At 37.5% G+C, this 6,484-nt stretch overlaps 1 long non-coding RNA gene across 1 annotated transcript in view; it reads right to left on the reverse strand.

Moving 5' to 3' along the window:
- The window catches only part of LOC111739806, a 13,383-nt gene extending 12,574 nt beyond the window's left edge, over positions 1–809 (reverse strand). Inside the window, exon 1 of the long non-coding RNA XR_002780380.1 lies at positions 712–809. This is a non-coding gene — a long non-coding RNA (uncharacterized LOC111739806). The remainder of the gene's footprint in view (positions 1–711) is intronic.
- Between the last annotated feature and the right edge of the window lie 5,675 nt (positions 810–6,484).

A 6,484-nucleotide genomic window follows, 5' to 3' on the forward strand; every position in this document is an offset into this window, starting at 1 on the left:
TCTTTACTAATGATGGTCAAAGTGTATGGGCTACAACCTACATCCTTGTCTTGACCTTCTAATTGCTCTACAATTTCTCTGATGCTGATTTTAGTATATTTATAGCTTTCTCTTTTATGGTACGTTTTCTTGTGAATTGCCTCAACTACTTTGTGGAAATAAATGGGTTATGAATAAGTTAAAGGATTCATATAAATGTTAAAAAAAATTGACAAGCTTGAAATGATACCATACGAAGACACAGGATATGGCCTTGGTTTCCTACTCACTGACCATCTTACCCCCAACGTCAGCCGAATAGAACAATATATTGAACAACAAAAAAAAAGGTGTTTAAAATTTTAACAGGAATGGCACAGGCAAAAGGCATAGCTGATATTCTTGTTATCTACAGAAAATCAAAAGTCCTAATTTGAAGAGAATACATTAATACCGATTTTGGAGGACAGATGTAGAATCAGCATTTGAAAAGCGGGCATATCTGCTTTTTTTTTTTTTTTCTTTTAACCAAAGGCAATAAAAGAAATATTTTCGTTAATAGAAATGCTCATTATATTTTCAACTTTACACACTGGGACAGAAACTGGGCAATAGCAATATCTTTACTGTGTTACCAGAACTGAGTTAGCTGGTCTCATGGATACCCTGGGAAGCATCGAGAAGCTCAAAAATGCAGAATGAGGACTACAAATCGAATGCCTGTTTACTTACCTGTCTCTCCTTCTGAACAACATTCTCCACAAGGACTGGACCTTGTCTGCACAATTTCCTGTTGTGTTCCCGGGGCCTAGCATGATACTCCCCATGGGAGGCCCCCAGTAACTACTTGTGGAATGACTCATGACTACCTCCTCTCTTCCTGTGAGAGCAACTTTGCGTGTATCGATGGCCAAGTCATCACTGGCTCCATTTCTTCTTCTATCATCAATTCGTCACCAATTAAATTCTTTGCTCTTACCTAAAGGCAGGAGTTCTTAAAATGCAAAGGGGTTCAGAAGGCCCTTGAACCCGCTGAAGATGTTATGTAAAAGGTTGTGTGTTGGGTACATTTTTTTCAGTGAGAGCATCCATAGCTTTCAGGAGAGTTTCAAAAGTACTTGTGATCTTTTTTTTTTTTTTTTTCTTTAACCAGTCTTTCCCTCGGATTATTTGTCTCTGTCTTATTGATTTGTGGAAGTTGTTTGCATCTTCCAGATACAAGTCTTTTGTGTAATACAGGTAATTGCAAATTTCTTTCCCTACTCTGCCGCTGACATTTTCACTCTCTTAATGGTCTCTTTTGTGAACTGAATTTATTAATTTTAATGTGGTACAATTTTTCATTTATTATTCTTTTTTATTGTTTTAATTAAAACTTTTTTTTTCCTACACAGTTGGAGCTAAGAAAAGGCTTCCAAGTATGGAATGTCACCTCTGAAATTGAACAGGTAATAAAAGGGCTCAAACAATACTCTGTGTGACAGATGAGCACTCGTGACTTGAAGAGGTCGAGGACCATCGATGCAAAAGATTGTCTAGCGTAATGCCTCGTGTATAGTAGGTGCTCTGTGAATGTGTGTGTAGTCTCATGGTTGAGATTCTGTTTCCCAGCTGAGCTGGCTATGTCATCTGGCCTAAGAATTTAATCCCTATAAACATTCATTTCTTCATCTGTGAAATAAGAATAATAATATTTAACAGAATATAGTGAAGATTAAATAAGTTAATGTTAGAAATCCTTGACCTATAGTAAGCACTCAGTTAATATAGCTATTGTTTTTGTTGAAGTCAATTAAATTGTATTTCAGAGACTATTATCACTTACTCGGCAGGATTGATTCTCATTATAACAATTTTTGTTTTTCAAAATAAAATAAAATTTAAAAAAATACTTAAAAAGGGCTATTCTATTTTTATGCAGCAGTATCACTGAACGATTTGGGAATGTGATAGAGGCAAATGCAAAGGGAAAATAAAGGCAGGAGTTTACCTGTCTCGTCCAGGATCAGAGAGGAAGTCGACCTGACTGAAGGGGAATCAGGTCTTTGAAACTTTTCTAGTCTCTTCCTCCTCCCCTCACGTCCCGCATCTTCGTTACTGTACAAGCACACACACACTCACACATACATTCACACATGTGCACACACACACACACCAACACACTTTCAGAAATGCTATCTCCTAGGGATTAGTGAGAACCTTTCTAAATCTTTCTTTAAAGTATAGCTCTGAATTCGGCCTCTAACTCCTCTCATTTAATTTTTGAATAGGGTGTCATTAAAGGCAGAATACCCAAAGTGTCAAGTTTAACACCAGTTGTTCCTTTTTAAAAAAAATTTATTTGAATGACTTTTTCCCCAGTTCCATTGTGTCCAAGAAGAAATTTTTAAAGATTTTTGGCTTAACCAATAAAAATCAATACCTTTTTGTGTCGGCGAAGTCACCCACTGTGGGCCTTTGTGCTCCTGTGATTGCTTGAATTGCGGTCCCAGTTCCTGTTTCCTGTGAAAATTCGCCAGAAAACTTGGGAGACAAAAACATGTAAAATAAAGTCTTCTTCAGTCTTAAGAAGGAAGTAAAGATACAGTGAACTGGAGCTTCTAAATTTTTAAATGTGCTTAGTTCTCTTAGAAAGCAAAATTGAAGATAAGGTGGTACAAGGTTGTAATTGGGCTTAAAATTTTGTTCTGCAAGGGGATACTGGACTCCATCTGTTCCAAACCCACAAGATTCCAACAAAGAAAATTAAAATCCAGAGATAAGTGAGCCTTGGCCCAAGTCCCCTCTTCTATCCATGTTGAGTGGCAGAGCTACGAGGTGATAAGCTCACAGAGCTGCTCCATAATTATTTTTATTAATAGAAATTAGCGAGTTTGTTTTTAGTCCATTTTCTGGCCGTGGGCCTCCATCACCCTCTCAGGGGCCCGTTTTTTGCACCACTCATTTCCTGAGGGAATTTATGCTCACCTGGTTGAGATAACATTTTGGGGTCAAGCTAATAATGATTGGCTTAGAACAGCATTTTCAAAAGTGCTTGTTCTAAGGATTGGGAGTTGGTATTCTCTAGTGGAAAATAAGCAATGCTTCAGTGAATTTTGAAAATGCTGCACTGAATAAATGGATATGATTATTTCCTGCAAGACTTCTCAGAGCCTTTAATATGCTAATGTGCATTATGGGTCTCTAAGCGTAGGGTAAAGTACCTATATTGTGGTTTCAGAGCTTAATTGACATGGAAAATTCTTACATCTCTCCCCCTCCCAGTGCCTGAGGATGACTAGGGCTTAAGTTATTATCCTTCTAGATATATTTGCATTTTAATAAGGGATTCTTAAAGAAGAAATCATTTGTTGAGCCTTATTTCTCTATCTCAGGATGATAGATCTTTAAGGACAGGAAAAATGCCTTTCATCTCTGAGTCACTAGCACTTAGCTCAGTACCATGTACAGTTCCTGGCACATAGGACAAATAACAACATCCATCTGCGTTTGTTAAATGAATAAACAAAAATATTCAAGTTCTGGAAGACTTACTTTCTGAAGATAGAATTTGAGCCATCAACGACAACCTTATTAACTTGTTACTCTTCATTCTTTGATCTAGACTACATACAGTTCTGGGACAAGACCTATTAAGAAAAATCAGTAAAGAAAATTATTAAGAAAAAAATACTCTATTATCACTTCTTTTCCCCTCTCTTGTTCACTAAAGAAAAGCTAATGTTTACTAGAGTTTGGGAGGCGGAATTGGGGCGATAGATATAGGAAAGCACAGCTGGGGAAGCAAAATGGGAAAATTACATGGAAAAGGACTGAGATTTAGAAGAGAAAAATGGAAATGGAAGGAAAGAGGGTACAAAGGGAGACCAGAACCAGATATCTAGTGCATGGAATAATTCTTGTTTGAGAGTTGAGAGTGGCAGAGGAGAAATATTTGAGGCAAGGAAGGGAAGCAGCTGCCTTTGGATGGATGATAAGGGTGGCGTAGAAGGAAAGACGGATTTTAAAGGTATTTTCTGTGTAACACATACTCACATCCACACCAACACATTCTGCTCTGGAAGTTTCATGAAGGACAAAGGAAAATCTGGACATATTTTCAAGTGTTTTTATTTCCCTTTGGGATTGTCTTCTAGAGACTGGGCAATAGAGGAACTTAATCATATCTGGGTTACACTACCAAAAGGACAGAGATATAAGGAAGAAAATAGGACCTTCACAAGTTTTCTATTTCTCATGAGAATGAGGACATCATCACTTGTGAAACAACTATACACAGTTCTCATGATCCACTCCCGCCTTATACTTTCCTAGTTGTGTACAAAAATGGAAGAATGTGATTGCCTTTATAAAAACTTTTTTAGTTGATTTTTCGATGTATGTGCACAATCATGAAAGGTGGTAAAAAGCTATTATATAATGTACATATATCTATATGCCATAAAAAGAAATGTGCAGAAAAAATATTAACAATCCAAATGATTTCATAATCATTATAAGAAAGCTTCTCGATTGGGGACAGCAGCCCCTGGCACAAAATAACTGGCACTTAGTATATCTGTACCAGATTTCAAAGAGGGATTTTATAAGATCCTAAGATTCTGAGTGATCTTAGGTCAACAAAAGTTTTTGGAGACTTCAGCTGAGCTTCTCACAAACATCTCTGTCCTCGATCCACAGATGGCCACCATGTTTACTCAGGCAAGTACAAATTCCACAAACACTGAGATGGCAGGAACACTTTTCTTTGTACTATCAAGTGGTATGTAGGGGATTTGCCTACTTCTGGCATGGACTACCTAAAGCTACCTAGGTAACCTTATACTTAAAGCTTTCACCTACTTCAGAAACTGCATCTGGCTGTAGTCTTTATTACTATGAGTTAATTTGCTTAATGATATGTTAGTGGAGGTCACTGGGCTCAGTAGGAGGAAAATAAGCTGGGAAGAATGTGACACCAAGTTTAATTCAGTTCACCTAACATTTATTGAGCAATTATTATGGGCTAAGATATGGGGATCAAATACAAATAAGTGCCCTACCCTACAGAGAGGAAAAAGAAAGAGAAAGATAAAATGGGTTAGAGGAGAGAGATGGAGATGGGAAGGAAAAAAGGAAGAGAGAAGGAGATGAGGTAGAGGGAATAGAAGGTATGGTAGAAAAAAGTATCAAGACGAGCACACAGAAAGGGAGTGGTAAGTTAAAGGCAGAGAACTGGAAGAGGAAAAGGAAAAAAAAAATAAGAGAAAGAGACAAGAAGAGAAGGAATGGTCAGAAATGATTCAAGAAAGGTCAAGACAAAGATCTTGTTGGGTCTTGGGGCTCTTCTTTGACATCTTCTTTAACTGATGAAAAAGGTCACCCCATTTTCCTGTGTTCTTAGTCTGTATGAATAGAAACTGGGAGTAAATTGTGCTGTTAGAGTTACAAGCTATGTAGACATATTTAGAAGGTTTGTACATTAAGTCAGTAATCTAACTGAAAATGTGATCACAGGTTTTGCTCTTGGGAAGCTTTTTCTGAGAAAAAGAAAAAAAAAAGACAACCTAGATTTACAGTAAACATGTAATAAAAAAGGTAATGGGTGCTTTCTTTTTCATGCAATTTATAAGTGCCTCTTCCTTTCTGGGGTAGCAGTGTGTCTCTAGTACAAGTTGAGGCAAATCATCCTATTCAGGAAAGTCATAGTGGTTGTAAGCACTCATAATGATGTCTCCTTGAGAAAAGGACAGGTGAAAATGGTAGTTTAGAGCAGGTGAAATAACCTGTTGTAGGAATTCAGTGTATCATATGAAACACTGGTTTTTTTTTTTTTTTTTGTAATTTGAGAAAAAAAATGGTATCTTTTAAATACATGGCTGAGAGTAGCATGTATACAGATGTTTGCTGAACTAAGGAACGGGCTGTGCCAAATCTGTTTGGAAAAACTGGTTTCTAATCCCAGATCTACTGGGCAGGTGTTATTTGAAGGTCAGTATCTCTGTTGATAAAAGACAGGTAGCTAGCTGATAGCTGTTAGCACCTGAGGGAGATGAATATGGAGGTGCTGGGAAATATCATTACATGCTCTTAAAGCTCTCTAGGGTGAGAGCAAATTGGTGGGCCAAGACTTGTAGTCCCAACTCTTTCTAGGGTGTTACCATATGTGGGAATGAAGAGAGTGGTGTGTTTTGCCCAGCTGTGCTCAACACTGACGCATTCGACAGTAATAGTGATCATGCTGGTGGGATTTGGTGCTGTGGGAATTGTGTGTGCTGGGAGCTGGAGGGAGGCCACCAATTCATTGCACATATATTATTTCTCCAGGAAACACAGCATAATTGAGGACAATTTTCCACCATGAATTGCATCATTAGCTAACTCAGGGAAAGTGAAACGCTGTTAACTTTTCTTTTTCTTCTGCAAAGCTGATGAGCTGAAGAAAATAGAAATAAAAAGTTTAATGTAATTTCTTTTTCCAAGGATATATGTTGAAAACCAGAATCAAAACACTTTGACACGGTAA

The sequence above is a fragment of the Pteropus vampyrus genome, unplaced genomic scaffold, assembly GCF_000151845.1.
Source record: "Pteropus vampyrus isolate Shadow unplaced genomic scaffold, Pvam_2.0 Scaffold54, whole genome shotgun sequence".
Classification (NCBI taxonomy): Eukaryota; Metazoa; Chordata; class Mammalia; order Chiroptera; family Pteropodidae; genus Pteropus; species Pteropus vampyrus.